The sequence below is a fragment of the Lucilia cuprina genome, chromosome 5, assembly GCF_022045245.1.
Source record: "Lucilia cuprina isolate Lc7/37 chromosome 5, ASM2204524v1, whole genome shotgun sequence".
In the NCBI taxonomy this organism is placed as follows: domain Eukaryota; kingdom Metazoa; phylum Arthropoda; class Insecta; order Diptera; family Calliphoridae; genus Lucilia; species Lucilia cuprina.
The window spans coordinates 58,143,870-58,154,435 of NC_060953.1; the positions used below are offsets into that span (position 1 = coordinate 58,143,870).

At 29.0% G+C, this 10,566-nt stretch overlaps 1 protein-coding gene across 2 annotated transcripts in view; it reads right to left on the reverse strand.

Moving 5' to 3' along the window:
- LOC111683168 overlaps positions 1-3,523 on the reverse strand; it is a 114,925-nt gene extending 111,402 nt beyond the window's left edge. For both annotated transcript variants that reach the window (XM_046951669.1, XM_046951668.1), the window contains exon 1: positions 3,431-3,523. The gene's annotated coding sequence lies outside the window, so the exon portion shown is untranslated. The remainder of the gene's footprint in view (positions 1-3,430) is intronic.
- Positions 3,524-10,566: the final 7,043 nt, after the last annotated feature.

The window sequence follows — 10,566 nt, forward strand, 5'->3', positions numbered from 1 at the left end:
AGACTATGACTAGACTATGACTAGACTATGACTAGACTATGACTAGACTATGACTAGACTATGACTAGACTATGACTAGACTATGACTAGACTATGACTTCACTATGATTAGATTATGACTAGACTATAGACAAGACTATAGACAAAAATATGGACGAGACTATAAGTAATACTTTAGGCAAGACTGTAGATTAGACTATATAAAAGACTCCAGACAATATTATAGACAAGAATGTAGACAAGACTATAGAAAATACTATAGATAAGGCTAATGACAATACTATTAACAAGCCTATAGACAAGACTAAAGGCAAGACTATAGAGAAGCTTATAGACAAGACTATAGACAAATCTACGAACAAGAGTATATATAGGACTATTGAAATTCAACTGAAATTACATTTCAGGTTGTATCTATGAAGCCTTTTTCTGTCTTATGAAATGTAATGAATATAAATTTTTAATTTATGTATTTTTTTTTTGCACACATAAGACATTTTTTATGATTAATTTTTGTCTCTTTCTTTTTCTTTGCAAGAGTTTGTCTTATTATTAAAAAATTCATATCGAAATTTATACAAACCATATATAGAACATTTGTATCTGCTTGTCATGTCATTTGTTAAGATCAAACTATTTTTAGTTGTTGTTATTTCTTATATAATTCTGCAGATGTATTTATACTTGTTTTATAATTTACATATTATTCGTATTCTTATTTTTTTGTCAGCAATTTTACAAAGTTTATTTTACTTAAAATTCCAAATAAAATAGTGAGTTTTGTTTGCATTTCGTATTCATATGAAAGGTAAAACAGAAAAACTTGTTAAATAAAAAAATGAAGAAAAATTTAAAAGAAAAACAACAATTTGTTGTGTGAGTTTATTGACAGTGTTAAAAAATAAGAAAAAAAGCTTTGTTAGAGATTTGTATTTTCGTTGCCGTAAAATTAAATTGAAAAATTTACATATTTTTTTTAATAGTTTTTAAGTAAAAATCTGTTTTAATTTTAAAGTTTTTTTGTTGCTTAGTGCTGGCAGGTATGTGAAAATGAACTTTTTTATAGAAAACCTTAGGCTGTATCAAGTGAATTTTACCGCCTGCTAAGTTAGTAAAATTAATTTGAACTTGGCAAGTTTTTGAAGCAAAGGAACTCTATTACAATATTTTACTTTCATTTTAAAAATTTCAGGGGACTCGCTAGCTATTAGTTATTTTGTATAAATATATGTTATTGCATTTTAAATTTTGTCCAAATGTTTCTTTACTTATATTAGCTATACATAACGATTTTGAAGTTTAATGTTTTGGCTGCAGGAAAAAAAAACACTTAAGATTTATTTGTTTACAACAAAGTATATTTAAAACATAAGTTTTTTATTTAACTTTTGCTTAAGAAAAAAAAATCTAGAAAATCCCAAAGAAAAACTCAAACAATGACTGCAGCTTAAAAGCATAAAGTGATGAAAAATAATTTATAAACTTTCATAAAAATAACAATAAACACAAGCGTTCTTAACGAGAGAACTTCGACAAAAGAGGAATGAGAAAACACTAAGCAAAAATTGTAATTCAAAAAATTACTTTGTTAGTTATTTTAACAAAGCAAAACGGTTACAAACAAAAAATCTTAAGAAATTGTTATTAAGTAGACGATAAAAAAAGAAGAATAATGCAGTTTAAAAATGCCATGAAAATAACAGCTTTCGAAGGCATTTAGCAAAGAAAACATGTGCAAGGAATTTATAAGAACAAGATTTAAAACAAAAAAAAAAAAATAAAATAAAATTTTTCTAAGCAAAAAAAATATGAATCAAACTTTAACAGACACTTAAGACTAGATTTAAAAAATAATATAATATAGACCAGAATATAGAGAATAACATTGACAGGACTAGTATGCATAGACTTGACTTTAGACTAGACTTTAAATTAGACTACAGACTAGACTATATACAAGGGTATAGACTAGACTATAGACTAGACTATAGACTAGACTATAGACAAGACTATAGACTAGACTATATCCTAGAATATAGACTAGAATATAGACTAGATTATAGACTAGACTAGACTATAGACTAGACTATAGACTAGACTATAGACTAGACTATAGACTAGACTATAGACTAGACTATAGACTAGACTATAGACTAGACTATAGACTAGACTATAGACTAGACTATAGACTAGACTATAGACTAGACTATAGACTAGACTATAGACTAGACTATAGACTAGACTATAGACTAGACTATAGACTAGACTATAGACTAGACTATAGACTAGACTATAGACTATGGACTAGACTATAGACTAGACTATAGACTAGACCATAGACTAGACTACAGACTAGACTAGTAGTTGGAGTTATACTTCGATCAGACAGCAACTAGCTGGCAGCGAAAATGTATATAGACGTTGAAAGCTGCTCGATATTATTAGCTGAAGGGTAATCAGGCTGTTACCTAAAAATAGGAAAGGGGACTGTTCTAAGATATACAAAATAATTTAAACACAGCAGTATTAGGCTTGGCCCCTGCGAAGTATGTGGGTGTGATTTATTATATTTGTATTTATTTAGTAAATTTTGAAAATAAGATGTTCGTTCTTTATACAGAATGTGGAGGTAAATGAGATTTTTCATACTTACTAATCCTTACAAGCTCATTACAATAATGCTGCTAATATTATTAATAAATATATTTCACAAAACATATTCTCGCGAAAGCGATCATGTGTTAATTACAACAGATATAAACAATTAAATTAATTTTATTTTAAATTATCACTTGCCATTTTCTACTTCCATTGCCTTATAAAGGGTTTACATGTTTCGACTTTACAATTAGTTTAAGAGTACCTTAGTTATTTATGCTCTTTGTAGTCTAGTTTCGTCCGATTTACTTAATAACTTCTAATTGCGATTTTACATGTAGAAAATTTGCTTTGATGTAAAAATATTCTATCTATTTGTTGTATGAAAATGTAAATAATGCGTGCAAAGAAAGAAAACAACATAAATTAGTTTGTTCTTTTATACTGGTCTTTCTAAATAAAAGGAAATCTAAGAAAATCTAACTAATATAAACAGAAATATTATTATGGACGAAATATAAGAAATAAAATGGAGGAAAAAAACTCAATTACAAGAAAAACACATTTTCACTGTCAATGTAAATATTTTTGATAATATTTACACACAAGTTTTCTAACTCTCTTGCTAATGCCCTTCCACACAGAAACTTAAGTTTACACATATGTACCTATGTATGTTTGAAGAAGAAGAAAGTTTTGTTGTTTTCGTTTCTATTTCCGTTTTTTGTTAGTAATTTTTCACTTTGTTATTAAGCAAACAAACAAACGAAAGAACCAACTTTACAAAGGTCCTATTCATATAAGAGTTGCCAGATATTGGTCATTTACTTACCTTGTGTATTTTAAGTGTTTAATTATTGTTGGTATTTAGATGTTAATGTAACATGTATACTTTTTGCAAGATTTTTAAGTTTAGTTGTTAATCTGTAAAGGAAATAATGATTTTGTATTAATATAAATTCTAAATTTATATTTGCATAAAAAAATAATTGTCTTTAATTTTGTCCAAAGTCCTGACTATAGCCTTGCCTATAGTTCAGACTAATGCCAAGACATTATATTTCAAACTCTAAAGTCCAGACTATAGTCATGTCCCTAGTCCTGACTGCAGCCTTGTCTTTTGTCAAGATTATAAATTCCAAGCTGTATAGACCAGACTACCAGACTTGTCTTGTCTATAGTCCAGACTATAGTCTTGTCTATAGTCCAGACTATAGTCTTGTCTATAGTCCAGACTATAGTCTTGTCTATAGTCCAGACTATAGTCTTGTCTATAGTCCAGACTATAGTCTTGTCTATAGTCCAGACTATAGTCTTGTCTATAGTCCAGACTATAGTCTAGACTATAGTCTTGTCTATAGTCCAGACTATGGTCTTGTCTATAGTCCAGAATATAGTCTTGTCTATAGTCCAGACTATAGTCTTGTCTATAATCCAGACTATAGTCTTGTCTATAGTCTTGTCTATAGTCCAGACTATGGCCTTGTCTATAGTCCAGACTATAGTCTTGTCTATAGTCCAGACTGTAGTCTTGTCTATAGTCCAGACTATAGTCTTGTCTCTAATCCAACTATAGTCTTGTCTATGGTATTGTCTATAGTCCAGACTATAGTCTTGCCTATAGTCCAGACTATAGTCTTGCCTATAGTCCAGACTATAGTCTTGCCTATAGTCCAGACTATAGTCTTGCCTATAGTCCACACTATAGTCTTGTCTATTTTCCAGACTATAGTCTTGTCTATTTTCCAGACTATAGTCTTGTCTATAGTCCAGACTATAGTCTTGTCTATAGTCCAGATTACAGTCTTGTCTATAGTCCAGACTATAGTCTTGTCTATAGTCCAGACTATAGTCTTGTCTATAGTCTTGTCTATAGTCCAGACTATAGTCTTGTCTATAGTCTTGTCTATAGTCCAGACTATAGTCTTGCCTATAGTCCAGACTATAGTCTTGCCTATAGTCCACACTATAGTCTTGTCTATTTTCCAGACTATAGTCTTGTCTATAGTCCAGACTATAGTCTTATCTATAGTCCAGACTATAGTCTTGTCTATAGTCCAGACTATAGTCTTGTCTATGATCCAGACTATGGTCTTGTCTATAGTCCAGACTATAGTCTTGTCTATGGTCCAGATTATAGTCTTGTCAACAGTCTTGTCTATAGTCCAGATTATAGTCTTGTCTATAGTCTAGATTATAGTTTTTTCTATAGTCCAGACTATAGTTTTCTCTATAGATCAGAATATAGTTTTGTCTATAGTATATATAGTCTATAGTATATATAGTCTTGTGTGTAGTATTTTCTATAGTTCTGTCCATAGTTTTGTCGAAGGTACAGACTAACATCTAGCCTGTAAGCCATGGTATTGCCTTTTATGTAGTTCAGACTATTTTGATCTTGTCTACATTGCCCGTAGTTTTGTTTGTCTAAAGTAATAATCTTGTATATAGTCCAGATCAAAGAGTTGTCTTTAATATATTATAGTTCAAACTATATTCTTGTCTGTGAGACTCAATTTCATACTTGGCTGGAAAATTTATCATGTGATTTTCTTGTATATAATTTCATAAAAATAATCTGGTATCTTTCCAAACCATCTTTGTTTAATACAAACATAGACGTCACCCGCTTACACTTAAATGTTTTTGTTTATTTCTATCTACCTTTTAAGACAAGTATAAATATATGTGCATACATATGTATATGTGTATGTACCGTGTGTAAGTTATTATGTGAGTGTTATATTAGGACTTTCATATACATTTTACACAACACACACACACGCAAGCAATGTAGCCTGGTTAAGTAAACAAAGACAACAGCAACAATTCAATGTAATATGTCAATGCTCTGTAAAGTGATGGTAGTCTATGAAATCTACTACTTTTGTTTATTTAATATAAGAGCGAGAGAGTGGAAAAGGATATTCACATACACCGTCATGTACATATAGTAACTATGTTTAAATTCGGTTTAATTTTACGTACATAGGTATAGAGCAGAATGCGTAGTTTTGAAAGTATGTGAGTAAATTTAAATATGTAGTTTTCGTTTTGTTTTTGTGACTGTTGTTTGTTTTGTGTAGGCTTTTATAAATATCTTTTTTATGCTAAAATTTTTAACTTAAATTATATGGCTGCTGTTTTTATTTAAAACAATTTTTCCCTGTGTTTTATTACGAATTTTTATCGTTATTTGTTATTTTTACTGTTGTCTCCTTTAAACGAGCAACGCCTTCTCAATGTTTTCAATTTATTTTTTTTTTATAATTTCAAATTTAACTGCAGCTACCGGTAGCAAATTTCCTTACTTACATTGAATTATTTACACTTAGAGAAAATTAATTAGATTTTGTTTCCAAATTAATTTCTGTTCACATAACCAACGGTATGTTCTTCTTAAAGAAGCAATTTTAACCCATGTAACCATAACCATAACCAATTTTAATAGAAATCATATGTATATGATCTTAAAAATCAAAATTTACCCTGCTTTTGCTCAAATTTCCTTTAGTGTTTAAATTTTTTCTCCTTAATTTATGTGGGTTTCTGTCTGTTTTACTAAATCTATGTTAGGGATATTGCAAAAATATTTGTTTATGCTATGCATGTTTTATACATAAATAGCAAAAAAAAATCTTAAGAAAAAAATAAACATGTATAAAATATGAAATACTAGCGCTAAAAACTGGAATATACATTTTTTTCCTTTAATATACATTTTATCGTATAATATTTATCGTATAATATAGCTTGAGATTTTCACACATATAAAATAAAATATTTATATATAATCTTCAAAACGTTTACTTTACATAGTAAATTTTGTCATATTGCTATAAAAAAGTACAAGATTTCTAGACTTTAATGCTCCCACACCTCATAAACAAATATATGTAGTGCATACATCTCTATCAGCATAATATAAAGTAATATTACTTTATAGATTGTTTACTTTAATATTGTAGTAAATCAAAAGGTATAGTTTTATAAACTTTGAATTATTCTATTTTTATAGTAAAATCTATTGAAACTATTCTTGTCGCAGTTATATTGAATATATTCGGATATACATGTATCGATACTCTAGATCAGAATGCACATAGTCAACATTTTAGTCAACACTATACTTTAGTAACCTTGTCAGGATAAAGTCTAACTGAAGATTGTAGTCTTGTTCATAGATCAAACTATGCAAGTTTTGTATAGTCTCGACTATAGACAAAAGTCTCGACTATAGACTATAGTTTTGTCTATAGTCGAGACTAAAGTCTTGACTATAGTCGAGACTAAAGTCTTGACTATAGTTTTATCTATAGTCGAGACTATAGTTTTGTCTATAGTCGAGACTATAGTTTTGTCTATAGTCGAGACTATAGTTTTGTCTATATTTGAGACTATAGTTTTGTCTATAGTCGAGACTATAGTTTTGTCTATAATCGAGATTATAGTTTTGTCTAAAGTCGAGACTATTGTTTTGTCTATAGTCGAGACTATTGTTTTGTCTATAGTCGAGACTATAGTTTTGTCTATAGTTGAGACTATAGTTTTGTCTATAGTCAAGACTATAGTTTTGTCTATAGCCGAGACTATAGTTTTGTCTATAGTCGAGACTATAGTTTTGTCTATAGTCGAGACTATAGTTTTGTCTATAGTCAAGACTATAGTTTTGTCTATAGCCGAGACTATAGTTTTGTCTATAGTCGAGACTATAGTTTTGTCTATAGTCGAGACTATAGTTTTGTCTATAGTCGAGACTATAATTTTGTCTATAGTCGAGACTATAGTTTTGTCTATAGTCGAGACTATAGTTTTGTCTATAGTCGAGACTATAGTTTTTTCTGTAGTCGAGACTATAGTTTTGTCTATAGTCGAGACTATAGTTTTGTCTATAATCGAAACTATAGTTTTGTCTATAGTCGATATTATAGTTTTGTCTATAGTCGAGACTATAGTTTTGTCTATAGCCGAGACTATGTTTTTGTCTATAGTCGAGACTATAGTTTTGTCTATAGTCATGACTATAGTTTTATCTATAGTCGAGACTATAGTCTTGACTGTAGTTTTATCTATAGTCGAGACTATTGTTTTGAGATAGTCAAGAATATAGTCGAGACTATATTTTTAGCTATAGTCGAGACTATAGTTTTGTCTATAGTCGAGACTATAGTGTTTTCAAATAGACTTTTGTTCGATAAAACTTTATAATATTTCATTCAAAATGTCTAAATTTTAAGTTGAGACACTATAGAAGAAAATGAATATATGTTCTTTATAAGTGTGAGTATATGGCTGAGTTTGTTATCCATCATATTGAAAGTAAACATACAAACATTCATATTCAATATGAAGCTTATAGATTTTACTCCAAACCAAACATTTATGCATATTTTACAAGTCTATGTAAGTTTTGTATAACTTTCCTAAGTGTCAGTGAATAATGAGGTTGCTACCGCAAATAGTTGACCACATTTTTAATTTAAAGTGTATTTCTATTTTTTTAAAGGATCATTTTGAAATATCATTATATATTGAAATTCATTTTATAGAAAATTTCTTTTAAATCTTAGCAAATTTGTTTATTTCCTTATGTCGAAAGGAAACATCCTTAATGTAAAAACTTAAACATTCTAAGTTATGTATGTGCCTTAAGTGCTATACGATTATAAGTAAGTATGTGTATATTTTCTTAATAACAACAACAATGATTTTAGTTATACTTTAACTAAAAGTTATAAGAAATTTTATTTAACTTAATGCTTTATGGACTTTATGAAAACGGTCCTTTTGTTGGCAATAAATAAATACATACTTAACAATAAAATGGATTTAATAATGTCTATTGTAAGTTTATATAAAGTCGCTTAGCCGGATTGTGGATAATGTTTACAAAAACAAATTATAGCTAAGAATCAGCCATGGGTATTTTAGAAAACGTTTAAAACGTTAACTAACGCAGTAAGGCTTTACGAGCGGATTATTACCCATAAATATATAAAAAGTTATTTTCATTAGATTTAAAATTTCTTCAAATGATCTTAATAGAAATAATTAAATATCACGTATTTGCTGCTATGTACCCATGTAATTGAAATAAAATATTGACCCTTAATTTTTCCATTATTAATGTTCAATTTTGTTAACGTTGCTTAAATGAGCTTTAAACTGTCCTAGTGGTTTACATTTCCTTTGATTTTCGTTGCAAAACAAAATTAAGGACAAAATGCCGAATATTTTTGACCTGACAAATAATGTGTTTACATACTTTTCTTTTGAATTGGAAAATTGCAAAAACTGTCGATTGTCTACAACTTGCAATTTTCAAGACCTAAAAACGTAGCATTTAAAAAAAAAACACACACTCTTACACTAGACAATACAGATGCATATAAAAACTTTTCCGTTGAAAGTGAAAGAAGACCTCTTTATTTTCAGTTTTCTAGACATAAAGACGCTTTAAATAAAATATAAAAAATAAAAACAACTGAAATTGTATATATTTTTGGTTTGGTTTTTTTGTTGTTTTTACGAAAATAACTTGACCTCATGCAAGTACTTCTCTTTTTAACATGTGTATGTGTGTGAAAATTTACAAAATGTACAAATGAACTGGAAAATCATGTCTATATAGATGACGTTTTTTTTTTTTTTGTTGCTTTGTTTAATACGTTCGGTTACTCGAGCACTGTTTGTTGGTTTGAGGGCAAATAATTTGCACATGAGTGTATGTGTTGTAATGTCTGTGCGAGTGAAAAATTGTCCTACATTTGATTTTTTTTCGTATATATGTATTTGTTTTACGTCAGCTTGTAAGCGGATTTTAAAGTATTTTCTTTTTATATATTTTTTTGCATATTTCCTTGCGTTGCTTTTGTTGTCAGTTCGTATGTTGGGGCTCGTGCTTTTAAATAAGTCATTTAGTTTATCACTATTTTTTTAAAGTTGAAAATAATGTTATTGTTTTAACAAATACTAGGGGTAGCTAAAAATCTAAGGATTTATTCACGAACATGTTAGTGAATATTCTGATGTTTGTAACACATTAAAATATTAGTGCTATATCCACTTTAAAGTATACCGATCGATGCAGAATCACTTTCTTAGTCGATTTAACGATGTCCGTCCGTCCGTGTGTCCATGTAAACGTTTTTATCAAAGTACATGTCGCAATTTTGATGAAATTGGGAATACACGTTTTTAGGGCTTTTGAGCTAATAATTATGTTTAATAAAAATGTATCTCGATGAAAGTTCGCACAACTAAGTTTTATACAAGCCTTGAAATGATCGGATTTTATTTGACCCTAACCCCCATACAAAGTCCCCTTCAGATAATGATTTGAATATCCGCAATTCATTTACTAGCGCTGTTATTGCAATAAAATTTAGCACAGACAAATATTATATAAAAACAAATCTATCCAGCCCATTTTATTGGGATCGGTCTACATTTGCTCCTACGCCCATATAAAACCTCTTTTAGAAAATAAGTTTTTACTTAATAAATTGGTTAAATAAATCGGAATTAAGGTAATATTCAAGATAAATTTTTTATTATGAAAAATAAATCACATTTAATATTCATAACCAGTGTAGGGTATCATAAGGTCGGTCAAGCCCGACTATAGTTCAGATTATATTTTTTGTTCTATAGACCAAACTGTAGTCCTGTATGTAGTCTAGAATATAGTAAATACTTTCATTTTAGGCTAACCCTTTAACTTTTGTTTAGACTATGTTCTCGACTATAATATTGACTATAGTCCGGGCTATAATCTTGACTGTATTCCGGAATATAGAATCATATCTATAGTCTAGAATCTATTTCCGTTCAAGATGTACATATACATATGTCTTTATAGTTCAAACTTAAGTTTTTTTTTTTTTTTGCATAGATATCAAGATATCAAGACTATAGTCTTATCCGTAGGGTAGAAGGGGGACCATACGCCACTTTTTTTTTGAGGCA